This window comes from Camellia sinensis, chromosome 4 (genome assembly GCF_055761805.1).
Source record: "Camellia sinensis isolate YWXY chromosome 4, ASM5576180v1, whole genome shotgun sequence".
In the NCBI taxonomy this organism is placed as follows: Eukaryota; Viridiplantae; Streptophyta; class Magnoliopsida; order Ericales; family Theaceae; genus Camellia; species Camellia sinensis.
In genome coordinates this window covers 56,439,420-56,460,737 of record NC_138964.1, presented here as the reverse complement: position 1 = coordinate 56,460,737, position 21,318 = coordinate 56,439,420, and positions in this window count along the sequence as shown.

Here is a 21,318-nt window from a genome sequence, read left to right as displayed (position 1 = left end):
AACCCAAACTTGCCCCTAAAAGTTTGGACATGACTGGCTTGAATTTAGGCCTCGAAGTTAAATTTCCATAATTATATTCGACATGGGACCTAAACGGAAGCAAATATAATATTGAAATAAAATAACCGTTGAGCTGTGTCTACATGCCAGGATCATGATACGTATATCATACATGAATATATAATACGTTATATACCATTCATACCCATTGAGTCCACACGTGTAAGTTTATATACAAAGGGTAATAACCCAAGGGTGAAGTATTAATAATACAACCCAGAAAGTCATCCAAGGCTAGCTAAACATGCCAATATATATGGGACTTCCCAAAATAAACAAAAGGTCCCGATCATAAAGCAAAAGTCCATTCAGGCAACTCGATGAAATAGGTCCAACAAAAAGGGCTCCTGAAGCCGACCTAGGGTTGTCCTCCACGTTGATCACCTACACATACATACATAAACACAGAGTGAGCAAGGTCCAGTGAATAATAGCAATGTAGAAAAGGTAAATGAGAAAGCAAAAGAGTTAGAGACTATGTATAAACTAGGTGCAGGTCTCATCCATAAGCACACTTCAGAAGGGCCTTATGCCCACATAAGATACGAAACGGCCTTAGGCCCAGCACAGTACGAAATGGTTTTGAGTCCAACATATCAACAGTTGTCTAGAACAATATTGGGTAGATAGAACATCGGCATGTCTCCATCTCCCTTGGCTTTAGCGCCATTAGTCACATGAGATCCATATCATCATACAGTAGATGAAACATCAACATGTCTCCATCTATCTCGGCCTTAGAGCCATATGTCATAAATCATAAACAATTCACATCATAACGGGCTTGGGCCCACTTTTATTATGAGGTTTTCAACGACCTTGAGTCCATGATAGTAACATTGTTCAATTACCTCAACTAATTCCAATCACATTGTCGTATCAATAACATATGTTATTCACAAGTAAAAGCATGATCATAGAAATAAGCAAAACATAACACTACACTACTATTACTCACAGTGGTGTGGTTGTACGATAGTCTCTTCCGGTATGTGACCTACACATAGCAAACACTTGTAAGTATTCCCTTTTTTTTTTCCTTTTTCTTTTCCTCTTTATTTATTTTTCGATTCGTTAAGTTCCGTTCAATTATAAACATTACAGAAGAATCAAATGGACATTTTAACACATTTAGAGGGTTGAGAAGAGTAAAAGAAACCAACAGAAATTTCCCTCTTTAGCCGCACGTGCGGAAGTCCCTCGCCGCACGTGCCTTTATTTCAGAATGCAATCTTTTGCCTCTCCTGTTTTCTACACATATGGCCATGGTCCCCGTACGTGCGGTCGTAGGCTCTGTTTTGAGCAGTCCGAAGTTCAACAACAATCTAACTGTCCAAACACCTTTTCAAGACATAATATAGGAAAACTCACTTCAATATCATGATATATTTTCACAATAACATGAATCTCAAGTTCAATTAGATCATAACCATTTTAATGGAATATATAACATTCAAATCTTCCATTTGCTTCTCTTCTTCATGAACCACCAAAACATATACAATCACATACACATATATGAGTGTAAAACATGCACCACTTAAAGGGTAGAAGGTGATCATTCTCAATTTAATCCAAAACAAGCTCAGAATACAAGCATTGGCTCTTAAACCCACCAAATAGAATAAATCCTTATGAATTCCATGGGTGTTAGCTCAAACAATATGTTTATTACATAACCCTAACTTATGTAAGCATATAAATCACATTTTAAGACTTGAGGCTCATCAATTTAAGGATGGATTTAGGGTATTTAGGTTGATTTTCACTTATCTAGAGTGGAATTTCCTTGAATCCTCCTCCAATTCCTTGAATCTTCAAGCCCTTAGTTGATCTTACTTTCTCTCTTTCTCTCCTCTCCTCTAGTTCTCTCTCTCTCTCTCTCTCTCTCTCTCTCGCTCTCTCTCTTTCTCGAGATATTTTCTTATGTTTTGATTCTAACTCATCTAAGATCTTTATAGCCATCCACTTCTCAAGTCATGAGTCTAAGTAAGCCTAATTAAGAATTGGGCCAAGTTAAATCTATTTATTTCATTATGAATCAATTTTTTACAAAAATTCATATTATGGCCTAAAAATCATGCTGATCAAAACTGTACGGTCAATTTCGAGTTATCGCGCCTCCAAGGCTTTCAATTTCCAATTCAAATGTCTCAATTTCAACAGATGTTCTCATAACCGACAGATACAATGTCATGAACATATATAATGTACAGAGTTAAGCACAATTTCACATAAAATTTCATGGCAACATATAATTACGTCTTAATTAAAAGTTTAAAGCATATAAGAGGGTCGGGTTATTACAGTGCAAGTCGCCAGATCAGCCATGTTCGAAATAGCGGCCAGGTCGTCTCGCCTCTGAACATACTTTGGAGTGATTCCGTCGACGGTTGACAACGAGATCTCATTGTTGTTTGCCATTGAAAAGCTTAGAGGACAAGGTTTTATAAGTTTTGATTCTCACAGACGGCGCCAATTGTACGGGGAAGAAATATTCATCGTCTTCCGTACGCCTTGCTACCAAGCTCGTCTCACTTTAGAATAGACTTTGATTGACTGAGAACGAAACAAGGGTTAGCTACCTGGCGAGTGGTTTTCTAGAAAACCCCCCCGACGGCCAAGTTAGCTTTATTTGAGAAGAAGAAAGAATGCAAAGCACTGTAGAGAGAGAATTGCTACAGATTGCTTATCCCATAGAGTCTGCTCACACCTATTTATCTAGGCTGGCCATGTAGCCCCAAATTGTGTGCGCAGTACCTCTGTTGTCCTTTGCCGGACGCGTGGTTGTACTGCCCTCTCCATTCTTAACACGTGTATATGTTAATACTGCCAAGCAGTATTGGCCAAACCACCAAACGGTATTGATGCATACCTAGAATGGATTCATCTTCTTTCACCATTGGTCCACGTAGAGTACCTAAATTGGGCTACCATTTGTGGTACCAAAAACACTTAACTTTGACCACTCTAATGCTGAACTGAGCCTTGCCTGCTCCCAAGTTGTCACCGTGCTCAGTCAATGCCTTGACGACATTCTCCTAGGCCGGTCAACAATAGGTGTGCCAATCGTCATGTCGGCCACATATCGTGGTGCTAAAGCGCATCACTTGTTCTTCGCATCTAACCCAAATCGCTGTTAGCTTGGTCATTCATTGGGCCCTACCACGGCTCTTATAACCACGATGTTAAGGCTAGCTCGGCCCAACACTATGTTCCGTGTTGGTTTGGTTTAGTTCAGCCTAATACCATGTGTAGACACCCCATTTTTGACCGACCTTAAGACTCAGACGTCACTAATTGAGCGCTTGGTGATGTTGCATAATGTGCTCATTCAGAAGTTTCAGAGTTGCGGCCGTTAGCCCTGCCTCCGGACTTCCTAACCCTCTTTTGTACTTTGCCTCGGTTTGCGAACCAGGCTCAGTTTTCTTTGTTTCTTTTCCTGAGGGGAGGGAGAGGTCCCGTAGACCATCTCTCAGTGGCCGTGGGCTACATTTGGTGGCCGTAGGCCATTTTGCCCATTTCGGAGTCCGGTTCCCGGTTTTCGAGATCGTTGGCCATGTGCCTCGATTCGGGACCGCTTAACCATCTCCATTTGCTCTGATTTTTGGCATACTTCCTATTTTCTCCCTTTTGAGGGACACTGGAGTCTGAGAAACCCACTTCGTGGCCGAATGCCACTTTCGGTGCTTAACAGCCCATTTTCGGGACCTTGAACTGCGCGTTTTGGCCCCCGAACATTCGTTTTGCAACGGTTTTCGTTCATTTTTGGCAGGTACCTCTGTTTTATCACCGGGAAGGTCGCTGAAGGATGGGAGGCCAATAATTGTTGCAGCGACCAGTTATATATCCTCCGACGCCCTCCGACGCCCGTTTTTCACACTTCCGGGCTAATGTTGAACACCTTGGAGCCACATTCTTGAACTTTCAACCACATATTTGTGATGTACACACTTGGGAGGATCTTAAAAGTTGGTGGCCGGCCAGTAATTCCACCTGACCCTTTTGAACCCTTCCTTCCGGGCTAATGTTGAACACCTTGGGGCCACATTCTTGAACTTTCAACCACATATTTGTGATGTACACACTTGGGAGGATCCTAAAAGTTGGTGGCCGGCCAGTAATTCCACCTGACCCTTTTGAACCCCTCTTTCCGAGCTAATGTTGAACACCCTTGAGCCACTTTCTTGGACTTTTAACCACAGGGTTGTGTTGAGGACACATGAGAGGACACCATCATGTGGTGGCCGGCCACTAAACCAGCTTGACCCTTTTGACCCCTAGCCGGCCGGCTAGGGGATGTGGCCGGCCGGCCACCTGCAACAAAAATACTTGGCCGGCCGTGATCCTCACACTGTTCACTTTACAGCTGTATAGCTTTATTCCCCGGAAAATATCTGTATCCGGGGGATATTTTGTGGGGGAAAGTTTGCCTCCTTTTTCCCCCACCTTTACACCTTCTTTTGTTCCATATAACCAAGGGCAAAGACTTATGTTTGGGGTTAGAAAAAATTGCTTCCAAGTCTTGCATTGCTTCCCCTTTCCTTCTCTCATTTCTACCCTAAAACATTCAAGTTCCACACTTCATTCCTTCATCACCACCAAGCACCACCATCACCACTTCATTTCCAGCAACAAGGAGAGCTTCTCAAAGGCTAAAGGTGCTGCAACTTGGTCCAAGAAGCAACAAAAGACTTGTCTCCAAGGGTGAGTTGCCATTTCCCCTTTTTTGAGCTTTTCTTTGCAACATTTCTTAGCCATCTATGCTTTTTTCTTTGAGCTCCAGCCATAACTGAAAGTGGAATTCTTTTGAGCTCATTTTCATGTCTCATTAAGGGCTCAACCCTGTTTGAGCCCTCCATCTTGCACTTGCTTCATTATCCCTCTAAAATGTCATTTTCTTGCATGATATTTTTAGCTTGTGTGTGATTTGTTTTGGAGCATGTTTTAAACTGATAATAGGCTTATTTTGATCCCTTCTTCAACATTGAAGAAGGGCTCAACACTGTTTGGGACTTCCATATTGTACTTGCCTTTATATCTCTCTTTTGGTCCCATTTTTGCATGCTTTGGCAGCCTATTGTGCTTTGGTTTTTGGCCATTTTACAGTTCTGAAAATAGTGTCATTTTGGTCCATTCTTCATGTTTCATTTAGGGCCTTTCATGGTTTGGGACCTCCATATGCCACTTCATGTTATATCTCTCTTTTGGTCCCCATTCTTGCATGTTTTGTTAGCCTATCATGCTTTTGTTTTTGGCCATTTTACAGTTCTGAAAATAGTCTTATTTTGTCCCATTCTTCATGTTTCATTAAGGGTCTTCGGCCGTTTGTGGAATATTTTGTATACTTTGTGTTATAGCCTCTTTTGAGCCTCATTTTGCATTGCATTTCTAGCATGTTTTTATACTGTTTTGGAGTTTTTACAGTTCTGTAAATATGCATATTTTTGGTCCCTCTTCAATGTTGTAGAAGGGAATTTTTCAGTTTGGGCTTTGCATATACCACTTGCCTCTTTGACTACCTTTTGGCCCTTTTTCTTGCATGGGAGTGCAGCCATACCTGTGTTTGTTTTTGGGGTTTTTACAGTTCTGGAAAACATTATATTTTGGGCCCCTCTTCAATTTTGTTGAAGGGCCCTAACCTGTTTGAGGACAGAAGCTGTGAGTTGCTTCATAATCTCATGTTTAGGGCCATTTTTGCATGCCATTGTTGCCCTATCTTTGCTTCCTGTTTGGCCATGTTTTGAACTGGAAAAATGCTTATCTTGGGATTGCCTTGCTTCTGTATTTTCATTGCATGTCCATATTGTGCATGTTTGGTATAGCTATAGGCCATTTCGGATGCCAAAATTCATATTTCGGGAGAGATTCCATGCATCGGGTGTGTTTTTGCCTCATTTCGGGGCTGTTTTCCCCCACATTTCATTGCTGAAAATCCATTAACATATTTTCATGTCATTCCCATGTCAATTGCATTGCGTATGCCATTGCCTCGGTTTGCGTGCCCGTGTGCACGCATTTCGAGGCACTTCATTTTCATCCATCGTCCTCTTATGTGAGTATGGCTGAGGCTCTCTCGTGTTAGTATAAGTCCATGTTGTATTCTATATGCCATTTTAGTCATATTGCATTGCGTATGCCATTGCCTCGGTTTGCGTGCCCGTGTGCACGCATTTCGAGGCACTTGATTTTCATCCATCAGCCTCTTATGTGAGTGTGGCTGAGGCTCTCTCATGTTGGTGTAAGCCCATTATCGCATTGCGTATGCCATTTCATCCATAGCATTGTGTATGCCCGGTTGTGTATTACCTCCTGTAGCGTGTACGTCATTCCATAACATTGTGTATGTTAGGATTGTATCTTAGTTGCATTTCATGCATGTCATGCATATTGCATCGTGTTCGGAATAGGAGTTAGCCCGGGCACGGGAAACGAGGTGCATTTCGTACTCCGAGTGACGGAATGTATCTCAATTCCCCAGTCACCGACACTCCGGATCATCCATGATGGAGTTAGGTCTCGTCGTGTTTTCATGTGCATTCATCCCATATTAAATTGTGCAATTCGACTCCTCGGCCATCATGCCTCGATATGCGTAATTGGTGGCACGAGGATCGAGGCATGCATATATCTGTGAAAATACATTGCTATGCCCCTTTCCTGCTCTCTGTTGCAGCAAAATGAAGAATCAGCAACTTTTCGGAGTCTGGCACGCTTTCCAAGAAAAACTGCTAAACAGAGGCTAATTGGGGCATCCCGGTGGATTTCCGCGCAAGGCAGCCCAAACATACATCATCCATCAGAAGCAAGGCAATCCCGGGCTTACACGCCAGTTTTACTTGCTTTCTTAGTTAATTCATTAATTAATTAGGAATTTGTATATTATTTGGACTGTAATATTCGGACTGTAATATTCTTTTATTTGGGACTGTATATTTATTCGGACCCTCTGCGCAAGGGCACAACTGTAATAAGTGTGCGTGAGTGTGATGTATGTCTTCCAACCCCACGTCTTTCTTTCCTTTTATTTACCTGCTTATGATGGTTAGATTAGGGCATGTTTCAATTAGCATACAGTATGACAGCATGTTTGCATCATTCATCTGTATTGCATGCACCGGGCTCGGCGCATCATACTAACTGCATTGTATTTTTCAATTCTAAATTGAATACATGATAGTTGTAGCATCTCATATGCCATGTTTAGAATAGCCGAGCCTGCTATAGTTTGCATTCTTGCATGTGTTGCATTAGGCATTTTTGTATACTTAGGATCATGCATGGTTTCTAATGAGTTTTTGTTTTGGCTTGGAGTACCGGGTGAGCTTTATGCTTTAGCATCCTTGCATGTGTGTGAGTGAATGCCATGATAGCATGCTTACCATGAGGCTATATGCTTATGTGATATAACTGCCTGAATGCCTGTGGGTGAAGGTTGGGTTACTTAGATTGGAATAAATCATCAAATGTTTTAAGCCTACCTGCGAGTAGCAAACCACCTTTCAAAAATAAACATGAAATGTTTTGTCCCAATTTGGGCGACCCAGTCTATACTTATATGCTGTGTGCATCACATAGTAACCTAGGCTAATAACCGGAATAAGAAAATACAATGTTTTCAAAAATAGATATCATGGTTAGTAGAGGCCGGTCTCTGACCGGGCGAGCGAGGGTGCTCACGAAGTGACCTTCCCCAATCGTACCCAAGTTCCCGAGCCGAGGCAACTTTGGTGACGACGGACACGTGGCCTTAGGCAACGAGTCAGGGTTTCCTAAATTTCCCAAAATAAAATATTTAGGTGGCGACTCTGTATCTGGCAAAGCAGTCCATGTTTGGCACTTCTTTCAAAAATATGTTTTTTTCAAAACGATTTGCCGGATTTGGACTCTTTGGTTCAAATTTAGAACCGTGACTACAAATTGAGTCCGAACTGTAGCGAGGTCCCCCCCGCGGGCTTGTTACACCATGTTCCGTGTTAGTTTGGTTTAGATTAGCCCACACATGTTCTGTGTTGGTTTAGCTCGACTCTTGTTCGGTATAAATCCCCCTCTCATATATATATATAGAGAGAGAGAGAGAGGGAGAGAGAATATACCAGCATCGGTGCCTTTTGCTTGTATATATGTATTTATATCCCATATTATATATAATAGTGCATATCTATACATATAGGGCATATTTATGTATACACAGTGCTGGTGAAAAATTAAAACAAATTACCAATCAAACATCCAAATCATAGTAATCAACAAACAATTTCCAAATCGTGAGCATTTTCCAGATCATGAACACATTGGTCATGCTAGGATCTGGAAAACAATTTCCAACGTGTGTGAAGGATGTGTTGATTTAAATTCTAGGGTTTAAAAGGTTTGGATGTAAGAGAAACTAGGGTTTTGTGGTAGAGGTGGTGGTGATGGGGTGGAGACAAAAAAAACTAGGGTTTTAAAGGCTTTGGGGTAAGGAGAAGAGTCAATAGTAAGGATGAAAGTAAAATTGGTATTATGAAAATTATAAAAAAAATAAAAATAAAAATTTAATATTTTAAAGGTGTAAGGAGATAATTTTTGGTATAAGTAGAATGACTCTAAAATTTGAAGTCAATTAAGATTTTAGTATCAAAATTTTCAGGAAAAAAATAGGGAAGGGGGAGAATTACAGTCCAGTGGGATAGAGAAAAGAAATTACAAAAATATGTGGGATGCAAGTCATTTTGTGGTGATGTGCAACTGAAGAGCAGTGGGGGTGTAAGTGTCATTTGTACTCCTCCATGTTTGTGTAAAAAAAATATTTTGTCCCATGAAGATATAATTCCCCCTTAGAAAAAGGACTTTCTTGGTTGTTTATTATATATTATATATTTTTATTTTGGAAAAGGATTCTTTCTAGTCCAGATCTGGATGGGAAAGGCATTTTTCGGGCTCCTGGTCCCACCATTGCCCCATTTCGATGATTCAAACTGTTTTTTTTTAGTGTTCTTCATATATATCATTTACACAAAAAATAAGGTCGATTTGATAATTATAACGTATTTATTTCATCGCGTCTTTCTTAAAACAAATGAATGATCTAGTTTTAAAAATACACTTATCGTTCATTTTTTTTTTAGAAACAAATACGATAAAATGAAAATATTATAATTATCGAATTGACCTAATTTTTTTGTTTGAATGATATATATATATATATATATATATATAGAACTGTAAAAAATAAACATTTCAAATCATCGACATGAGTCCCACGGATCTGAACAACCCTCTCCCTCCTAAAATAATGTATGTCTTTTAAATATTAATTATTTCTAATGATTTTTCAAAGTTTAATTTGAGTAGAGATGGATGGTCCTTTATTGGGGCATTTATTAGAAGGAAAATGTTTGGTCAATTTGATAGTCTTAACATTTCATTTTATAGTATTTGTCTTTTTTTAAAAAATAGATAGTCTATTTCAAATATATATTTGTCGTTTATTTTTTTAGAGACAAATGCGATAAAATGAAAATTTTATGATTATTGGATCAAATTAATTTTGTCGTGGCCAATATACGTTGAAAATGAGTGATTCAAATAATCAAAACGAGACTCATGATAAGTCCTATAGACCTTTCAATTTTTTTTTTTTTTTTTTATGTTAAAATTGCAACATGAAAGAACCTCAATCCAAAATATAAATATATTAATATTTGCTAAAGGTTTCATAATTTTAGTTTGTCATATGTTAGATTCATTTGATGATATAGGGGTGTTTAGGATGCAAGTGTAATGCCTCAAAATAATTAAAATAATAATAATAATCAATTTGAGTTTTGATGAATGAGAAATTATTTTTATGCTATTGGGCAATGTCACGTGGTAATGTACCTTAATATTGATAAGTGTTAAGTAATAAATGATGTAAAGTGATATTTCAAAATTATCAAATAACACTGTTGGAAATTCCGCATTTAGCGGCCTTTAAAAAAATGCCACTATAGGTGTAAAAAACGCCGCTAATTCTTTTTGTAATGTTTAGTACCAAACGCCGAAGACGCGGCCGTCACTGTAGTGTTATGACACTTTAAAAATGTCATTAGATTAGTGTATGTGGCATTTTTAGAAACACCGCTAAATGTGATAAATAATGGTAAAATGACGTCATCAAGTATTTAGCGACGTTTTAAAAACGCCGTGATAGATTTTTTCCCCTATTTTAAAAATATGGCCGTTGGCACTATAGTGGTGTTTGGGAAAACGCCGTCATAGCTCTTTTTTTTTTTTTTTTTTTTTTTTTTTTTTTTTTTTCTTGAGATTGTGCTAATTCTGTTAGATTTAACTTAAAAACATACTTGTAATAAAGTTGAAAAATAGCAATAATATGGATAAAGCTTTACTGCTATTTCAATATACTGGCTAAATTTAGGCAAACATTGCATGATTATTCTAAACCAAAATCAAGCAACAAAACCAAAAAATAAAAGGAAAAAATATTGTATCACACACATATATTCTAAACCTGTCAAATAACAAATTCAACAAGACAAATGGAAAAATATGATTTCAACAGAACTTCCACATCAATTTTCTATAATCTTGGTTAGCACAGTAATAAGCAAATAAAAAATTCCAGACCACCCAACATTAACTTAGTTATGGATAAAGACTCCAAGCATCTTTTACTTTGAACATTTATAAAAATCAAGTGAAGAGCTCCAGAAACAACATCCATAACAACAACAACAACAACAAAAAACCTAATTTGTCCATAAAGACCAAACTTTAGAGCTCCACAAAACATCCATACAAATAATGCCCATATGCACCTTCAAGGAATGATAAATCAATGATTGTTGTAAGTTAACATACTACAGCAGCCAATACAGTTGTTAATTTCACTCCAACCTATTAATTGTCTGTAACAGCAATGGAACCTCGCAATAACATAACTTAACAGTCTTATGTAATAGCATAAGCCAATCTTTCTAAACCAAGGCATGCATTAGTAACATAACACAACAGAAAATACATGACACCTTCCACTGGATTAATGTCTTTCGCACTTGCATAGCTAGAATTCTTTGCCTTCACCATAACCCCACTATTTTGAGTTTTTCTTCTCAACTCACGACTCCTAGTATGATACTTAGTACCATTAATTATATACCCATTAAATCTAGTGGCCTTTTGGCTGGGTCCCAAAGCCAAAATTTTAATCTCATCTGACAACACTACATTTTCAGTAGCTAACAGCTCTGCAACCTATTTTTAAAACAAAGTTATCAACATTAAACATCAATTAACAACTTCAAAAATATAGAAACACATGGATTAAAAAAATTGAATCATGAGATGTAATGCCCCGAAATAATTCAACATGAACTACCCACACTAATCAACATTCACGAAGACAATGACAATAATCCTTCCACCTTCACATATTTAATAAATGAGTCTAATACAAAAGTTCCACATGCGGTATACATTCAACGAATAAAAGAACACATGAATCTATAGCATGTGAAGCACCTAATCTCAAAAAAATAAAATGCCCTTAAGGGCTTACATCTTCCAAGGCAAAAGCCTGGTTACACAAAATGGTCTCTCAGACCCATACACGTTTAGCCCTTGGCTTTACAAAATTCACCACAAAAATAAGAGAGCTATTTACTCTTCACAAAATATCCTCGCCCTCAGTTCAGCCGGATCATCACATTTTTACTTGCACCAAAGTCCCATAGGGGTGAGCATAAAGCCCAGTAGAGAATTCTTACAAAGTATATACAGTTATGCCATTCTCAATAAAAATGCAAATGCCAATGCCATGCCATGCTCTTTTAAAGACATTTGATTTCATGCTCTTCTTGAAGAATTCCACTTCTCAATAAAAGCTTGCAATCTCAACACTTTTCAAAACTTTCAATTTCAATCAATAGGGGCGGTAAATACGACACTGGTAATCCTTAGGCTGGTGTCTGCAAGTAGACTCTACGAGTACTACCAAATTATCATTTTTACCGATATTAACCGGAAGGCTCGACACCTATCCGTGCGGTTTTCTGGCCTTTCACCATGGACACTCAGGCCAACTTAACAAACTCAACTACACCCCCTATCCGGGCTTACCACGTATTTACCCCATTTACATTACCAAAATTCTCATTTGCAATATAATCTTTCTCAAAGTAAATGTCTTCTAACACATGTCAAGATGCACAATAATAATGATAATAATAATTCAATTGAAACATGATACAATAATTACTATTTCGTAGCATTTTACTATTCTCAAGATATCTCTACAACAATATCAATTAATGCCATTTCTCATTCCTTCCTTTCAAAGCCTTTTCACAACTTTCACATTCCATGGTACATAACTGTTCACTATTTTCCAACAACACATGTTCAAGCATTTAACAATATGTTACAATAACATTTTATGTCCCATACGTCAAATAGATTTCCATTTTTACCAAACATGCTGTGAGATTTACTCTCATTCATCCCTTTGAACCAAAATGATAAAGATCTTCATAAGTATTTCCTTATTTTCCAAAATCCCCAATTTCTAGGGTTTTTCATCAAGGCAAAACACTTCTCATTTCTTTAGTAAAACCCAGTTAAAATCACATTTTCTTAGGTTTATAAAGGATCAACCATCAAGGAGTAATAAAGATTAAGTTTTGGATACCCACATTTAAAACTCTCTACCTTTTAAATCCAAATGTAAAATTAACACAAAACTTCAAGAAAAACCTTTAAATCATCAATAATGTAGCAGAACTTGTATATATAACTCAAGAATGTCCCTACCTCAAGCTTAGAAGAGAAGATGAGCAAAAAGGTTGAAACTCCAAAGTTGTCGAAACCAACTTCTACTTGGGTCAAAATGAAGCTCTTGACAAGTTCTACACTTAATCTCAAAGGAGCAAGGTGAGGAGAGGCCTCCAAGAGAGTAGATCTAAAGATCTATGAGTGAAAAAGTGCTTTTTGAGAGAGAGATAGTGTTTCACGGTTTAGAGGGAGGAAAGAGAAGAAAAAGTAAAGGAAAGGGTCAAGCGAGGACCTATTTATAGTACTAGGTCAAAAATAGAAATAATCCCCAAAGTCAACCCAAAATATCTAGTCAAAATATCTCCAAAGAGTAGGCCCAAACCGACAAAAAAAACCTAGAAAAAGTCGCAAAAGTGTCGACCCCCCTGCACACAGGTGTCGACACCTAAGAAGAAAATCTGGAACACTAAGTTTGACTGCACTGCAGGTGTCGACCCTTGCGGCCAACAAAAAGAGAAGGTGTCGACACCACCAAGACCGGTGTCGACACCAAAATGCAGCGAACAAATTCAGAACAAGGGTCGACCCTTCCCAGATTGGTGTCGACCCTTGTGGCCAACTAAAAGAGAAGGTGTCGACACCACCAAGACCGGTGTCGACCCCCGAACATGATTTTCAAGTTTCCAAACAACTTTTCAACACGAACAAGCGTGAACGGGCAATCCCAACAAGTTTAAATTGATTTGTACTCCTCCAAAACTAAGATACAACAACACTAACAATTCTCAAAATAAAATAAAGGATTCAAATGCACTTCCCAAAAGCTTTGAAGGGCACAAGTACTAGATGAGAACTGGAAATTGGAAACATGCACTTACTTGAGAATTGAACCATTTGGGAAACTCAGCATTGTGACGACGATCCACATCATAATCTCTGAGACGACAATGTAACCGATGAGCCTGTACCCATGTTGTGTTATCAAGCACAAACCCTTTTCCTTTTCCTAAAGCCCACCCCATTAATATCTCAGGATTGTCACTAACATCACAATTCCTTAATGGTCAATGCAATTTTGACTCAGCATTATGCAAGTACCTTGAGTAAAATGTCATACATTCTTCGACTAAATATCCCTGTGCAATTGAACCTATTACGCATGTATGATTTAAGCGTCATAAGGTACCTATAAACAAAAAGTTGCATACATGACTTCCAAGTATAAACAAGCAAATATATACAAAATTGACATTGGAGTATAATTACACACCTTTCTACAAAGTACATCCATCGATATTGCACCGGACTGGGAATCTTTGCTTCCTTTGCTAGGTGAATGGGCAAGTGTTCCATTATATCAAAAAATGACGAAGGGAAAATTCTCTCAAGATGGCAAAGTGTAAGAGCAATTTGGGATTGTAGATGATCTCCTCTAGGGTTTTGGAGCACAACTGCCTGAAGAAATCATTTAACTCAATTAATGGTTCAACCACTTTCTTCGGTAACAAATTTCTTACTGCCTTTGGAAGTATTTGTTGCATGAGTATATGGTTATCATGACTTTTCAGTCCAGATATGCTACGCTATTTGAGGTTAACCCGACAAGAAATATTAGATACATAACCATCTGGAACTTTGATATTCTTCAGAAGTGTACAGAATAGACTTTTCTCTCTATTGTTCATGGCAAAACATGTAGGAGGAAAATAATACTTGTTCCCAATCCTTTTCTGCAGATGTAGTGCCTTCCGAATACCCATATCTTAAAAATCTCAATGAGTATTTAAATTATCCTTCCATTTCTCATCAACATTTAATATCGTCCACAATACATTATCATGCACATTCTTCTCAATGTGCATCACATCAAGATTGTGGTGAATCAAATTATGCTCCCAATATGACAACTGAAAGAAAATGCTATACTTATTCCAATTATGACCCGAGTCCTTCTCATTTTCCTTCTTTTTCTTCCCTTGTCTATTCCATTTGCTAGATTGTTGACGCTTAGAATTCAATTTGAACTTAGGTTTAGGCCCTAGTTGTCGTAGCACATTAGCCCCTGATAACCGAGTTGGACATGGTTCGAATTCAAGAGTGTCATCAAAAGACGCACCAACTTTTCAAAATTTGTGACCTGTATTTAACCAACGACGATGCCCCATGTAGCAAAATTTTCTAAAGTTCTTCAAATATCGAGAACGAGTATACGTGTTACAACAAGGATAGGCTAAAGCGCCTTTCGTGCTCTATCCAGACAAAATTACATAGGTAGGAAAATCATTTATAGTCCATAATAACACAGCATGCATTCGAAACATCTTATTGGTTTCTGTATCATACGTATCAACACCATTTTTCCACAATCCTTTCAATTCATCCACTACAAAGCGTAAGTAGACGTCGATGTTATTTCTAGGTGAAGAAGAATCATCAATGATCAATGTCATCGTCATATGAGGCTGAGCACAACCATGGTGGCAAATTGTTTGGCATCACAATAACTGGCCAACTGCTATGAAAGACATTCATTTCCTTGAATGGATTGAATTCATCTGCTGCTAAACCCAATCTGGCATTACGAGGCTCACTTGCAAACATGGGATACAAATTATCAAAAATTTTCTAGACAGGAGAGTCAACGGAATGTCTCATTTTGCCGTCATCAATTTGACCCTCTGCATGCCATCTCGTTAAAAAAGATGTTTTGGATGACATAAACAATCTTTGAAGCCTTGGAATCAAAGGAAAGTATCTAACAATCTTCTTGGAATTCTTTGTTGCTTCTTCTTAACATCATTCTCCCCCCTCCCCCCTCAAACTATTTGTATCTAGGCATATGACACACTATGCAATTATCCATACTAGCTGTTTCCTTCCAATATAGTGAGCAATCTCTTAGGTGTGCATATACCTTATGATAATCGAGGCCCAAGTCCCTAAGGAGTTTCCTAGTTGCATAAAATGGCTTTGGCAAGGTCTCACCCTTATTCACCCAAAAAGGTTTCACCCTTTAGGAACGCATCCTTCAAAAGCTCAAGCTACATCGTAAAAGATTTGTCACTCCATCCACTAAGGCACTTGATGTGCAACAGCCGAACAACAAATCAGAGCGTTGAAAACTTCTGACACTCAGGATACAAGTCGTTTGCGGCCTCTAACAAATTAAAGAACTTTTTGGTTTTTTTATCTGGACCTTGTTTAATACCAAAACTTGCTACCTCATGAATAAAGCTTGGTGGAGGAAGTCCAAATCCCTTGTATAGAATTTCATAAGTTTCATCACCATCATTCAAATCAGTTTGCCCGACATTCACATTGTGTGGCACAGGCGATGACAAATTCTCTCCACGAAAAATCCAACTGGTGTAACTTGGAAGAAACCTGTTCATCATTAAATGTTCCCCTAACAGGCCTTTCTCCACTAATTTGATATTACGACATAGTTTACATGGGCATGTGACTTCATTCAACAACGACTTATTTTCGCATGCAAATTTAATAAATTCCTTAACCCCTTGTATGTATTCTGGGTGCAACCTATGTTGATTTATCCAACTTTTATCCATCTGACTCCGTCTTACACTACAAATATCACTGCCAAATCAACAAAGTTCAAAATTACCATTTCATTTTAATTCATCTTAACCTCAATTAAGTACCTGTGGGGGCCGATTATTGGCAGTCATAGAGATTCCGGATAATCAAACCTGGGAGAGTCGATATTCCAAAGCACTCAGCAATGGGCCCGAAAGCTCAAATCCAACCCTACTCGGCCAAATGACCGATTGAGCAAGGGGTTGAGTGAAGATTGGACAGTCATAAAATGTGCCGAATACGAGGTGGGAAAGGGATCTAATCCTGAGGCCCAAAGAAGAAAAGATATAAATAAGAGAAACATCAGCCAGAAAGAGGTATGTGAGAATTACTATGCTTAACTTAGAATACAAGCTTCCTCGAGTGTAGATACTAACTTGCCCATCAGAGTGCTAATTCTGGCACCCCCGACCGGAGTGTTTATTCTTTTTCAGGTGACCAGAAGAGGATCACGAGCATTCCCCAGGATCATAAGAGCATTTCCAAACCACATCCCCACAATTGACGCCGTCTGTGGGAATACTCAAGTACATCCATGGTGAACGTGACGAAAGATCCTCCGACCATCACTATCAACCCTATACCTCAAGATGAAACCGCTCCAACAAACTTGCTTGGAACAGAAACTATCATCGCAAGACGTGCCCTGAATTTCGCCTCACCCTCGACTTCGGAGCATGAGATAATGCGGGCGATCATAGAACAAGCGAAGCAAAACGAACAGAGGTTGGAAAGCATGATCGCTGAGAACGAACGTCTACGTGAAAATTTGGCCTTGGAAATGGTGAAGTCCGCGCAAGCTGCGCGCCCATCTCGAGCCCGACAACAAGATACTGATAGCAACTCTAACTCATTATCCTCAAGGCCCCAGGAGAAGGGACGATCTGCAACTTCTAGTTCTCCTGAAGAGAGTCCCCGTACAAGGCCCAAGCGAAGGAGAAACAGCTCGGATGACGATCAACACGATCCTTCTGTACGACGGATTTCAAGGGCAGTGCTATCCCAGAAATTCATAGCACCGTCATTCACCTTGCACGACGGGAAATTGGCACAAGATGGCTGGCTACAACAGTACGTCCGAAAAGGCAACCCAGCCAAAGTAATAGCCTCGACACATGATTCACATTTGCTTCGCGCAATCCACATGATATACAGCCTGTCGATCTCATCGGAGGTACACGCGGTTCAGTCGAAGTGTAACCATCACGAGTAACTCACTTCGACTAAACGGCCCCTTGAAGCCGAGGTTATCACTTTCGATGATTCGAATTTGGCCAGAGTAACACTGCCCCACATTGATCCCCTGGTAATCGAGTTACACGTAAACCGATTCACAGTTGAATGCGTACTCGTCGATCCGGGGAGCACTTCGGAGATTATGTACTACAAGACATTCACCAAACTAGGCTTCTCCGAATCGGATCTCTCCCCGGCCCCTTATCCACTATTTGACTTTAATGCCAATCCAGAATACCCGTTGGGGAAAATTCGATTGCTTGTTCGAGCAGGTTCCCGAACAGTGGATGTGGGATTCTTGGTCGTCAAGTTGCCATCGCCGTATAATCGCATCATGGGACGGTCCTGGTTGTATATTATGCGAGCCGTGCCCAGCACCTATCATCAACTGCTCTGCTTCCAGACAGAATGCGGCATAGAGCAAATCTGCGGCTCCCAGAAATTGGCACAAGCATGTTACCTCCTTGCGAAGAAAACGCCAAAGGCACTACAAGTGAATTCCATTGAGTTGTCGGATCGAGAAAGCCTCGATAATGTTGGGCAACTCCCAAATAAAAAAGCAACGGAAGACTTAGAACAAGTTCAAATTGATGGAAGCCCAGACAAGTTCTTCATGATCGGCGCCTCCTTGAATCAGGCCGACCGACAGTAGCTAATATCTTTCCTACTGAGCAACCTCGATGTCTTTGCATGGTCTCCGTACGAGATGCCGGGTATAGATCCATCAGTTTCACAGCACCGTTTGAATGTCGATCCTAAGTGCAAGCCGATCATTCAGAAAAGCCGGCGGTCAGTTGCAGAGCACACTGCCGCCGTTGTTAAGGAGGTTGACAGGCTGCTTGACGTCGGAGCAATTAGGGAGGTGACCTACCCTACATGGCTGTCTAATATAGTGGTGGTAAAGAAGAAAAATGGGACTTGGCGAGTGTGCGTCGACTTCACGGACCTAAACAAAGCCTGCCCAAAGGATTGCTTTCCTCTTCCCAGAATATACCAGCTCGTAGATGCTACGGCGCGTCATTAGCGTATGAGTTTCCTTGACGCCTATAGAGGTTATCATCAAATCGCCATGCATCCGGAGGACTAAGAGAAAACTGCATTCCTCACCCCAAGAGGAACCTATTGCTATAAGGTAATGGCTTTTGGATTGAAGAATGCAGGGGCAACCTACCAGAGACTGGTCACCACCATGTTCAAAGAGAAACTCGGCAAAACGATGGAAGTGTACATCGACGATATGGTGGTCAAGTCCAAAGAATAGCAGAATCATATAGCCGATCTGGAAGAGACATTCGGCATCCTACGCAAATATGGAATGAAGTTGAACGCTTCCAAATGTGCGTTTGGTATCGGCTCTGGCAAATTCTTGGGCTATATTGTTAACCACAGAGGAATCGAAGCCAACCCATGGCAAATCACAGTAATCCTGGAACTCGGCTTCCCTCGTTCAGTAAAGGAGGTCCAAAAGTTGATGGGGATGGCTTTTGCATTGAACAGGTTTATCAGCCGGTCCACAGATCGTTGCCAACAATTCTTCCATACACTATGGCAGGGCAAGGCCTTTGAATGGTCCATCGATTGCGAAGCCGCTTTCAACGGCTTGAAGACCTACCTCCGCTCAGTACCACTCTTGACAACACTCTCTGCTGGCGACCCGCTCATTCTGTACTTAGCAGTTTCTGACCGAGCCGTCAGCGCCGTATTGATAAAGGAAGAGCTGGGGGAGCAGCGGCCAGTGTATTATGTGAGCAAGGCAATGGTTGACGCCGAAACACGCTACCTTCCGCTGGAAAAGCTCATCCTAGCCCTAGTTATGGCGGCAAGGAAGCTCATGCATTACTTCCAGGGGCATAGCATTAGGGTACTAATAGATCACCTCCTCCGATCAATCTTACGCAGTGAGGAAGCATTCAGACATGTTTCAAAGTGGGCTCTGAAACTTGGCCAATACGATATTCAATTTCTACCTAGAACCTCAATCAAAGGACAGGTGCTTGCCGACTTTATCGCCGAATTCATTGGGGGCCTTGCCGATTTCAAGTCTAATGTCGTCGACTTTAAGACGGATGAGATTCGACCGAACCCGGACTGAAGGATTTATGTCGGGGACATCTGGCAGTTGTATTGTGATGGATCGTCCAATCAGCGGGGCAGTGGAGCTGGAGTTGTAATCATGACCCCCGACGGCGCAATAATTGAGCAGGCCGTGAAGCTTGGCTTCGAAGCATCGAATAACGAAGCCAAATACGAAGCCCTCTTAGCCGGTTTGAGGAATGCACATATCCTGGGTGCTCGGCGTCTGTTGGTGTTTTGTGACTCAAAACTGGTGATCAATTAACTAAAGGGGGAGTACGTGGCAAAAAACGACCGTATGACGGCCTATATGAAAACGGCCAATTCCCTGTTGGCAAAATTTGACCATCATGAGTTGAATTAGATAACACGTGATTAGAACACCCACACAGATGCCTTAGCCTGCCTAGCCTCCGCAATCAACTCAGAGATTAAACGGACCATCGAAGTTGGATTCATCCCAGAACCAAGCATCGGCCCCTCGGAGGAAGTCCAAATCAACGTTATAGAATCTGCACCAAGCTTGATGGATCCCATTGTCGCGTTCCTATCCTCTGAACAACTCCCAGAGGATAAGAAAGAAGCACACAAGCTGCGAAATAAAGCCATACGATACTACTTGGCCCCGCAAGGAAGGCTTTATAAAAAGTCACTCTCTGGCCCATATTTGGAATGTGTGCACCTGGGCAAAGTCGAGGAGCTTCTGGCTGAGATATACGAAGGCAGTTGTGGTGCCCATTCTGGCGGACGCTCTTTGGCCCACCGAGCTATAACGCAAGGGTATTATTGGCCGACAATGAGAGCGGACGCCGAGTGTTATGCAAAAAAGTACGAACAGTGCCAGAAATTCTCTCCATTAAACCATCTGCCTGCTGAAGAGTTGAACTCTATCACCAGTCCTTGGCTGTTCGCCCAGTGGGGGCTTGATATCGTAGGACCATTGCCGAGGGCCCAAGGGAACAAGTGATACCTAATCGTCATAACAGATTACTTCATGAAATGGGTCGAAGCGGAGGCATTAACTCACACACGAGATGCTGACGTTAAGCGCTTCGTGTGGAGGAACATCATAACGCGATTCGACATTCCCAAAGCTCTTATCTCAGATAACGACACCCAGTTTGATTATGGCATATACCGAGAGTTGTACAGCAAATATGGTATTCGGCCTTACTTTTCTACGCCGACCTACCCCCAAAGTAATGGCCAAGCCAAGGCCTCTAATAAATCCATCTTGGACGACATTAAGAAGAGGCTGGAGAAAGCCAAAGGCAAATGGGTCGAAGAATTACCAAGCGTGCTGTGGGCTCATCGAACTACACCGAGAAGATCAACTGGAGAAACGCCGTTTGCCCTATGCTTTGGAACCTAGGAAATTTTACCCCTGGAAATCGGCCACCCGACACTGAAGTCACAAGTTTTCGATACGAGCCAAAATGACATGATGCTAGCTTTGGATTTGATTCTAATCGAAGAACGAAGAGACCGAGCCCTTGCGTTGATGGCACGGTACCAACAGCAGCTGGCAAAGTCGTACAATAAACGCGTTCTGCCTCGCCGCTACACACTAGCAGAGTTGATCCTGAAGAAGGTACTCCC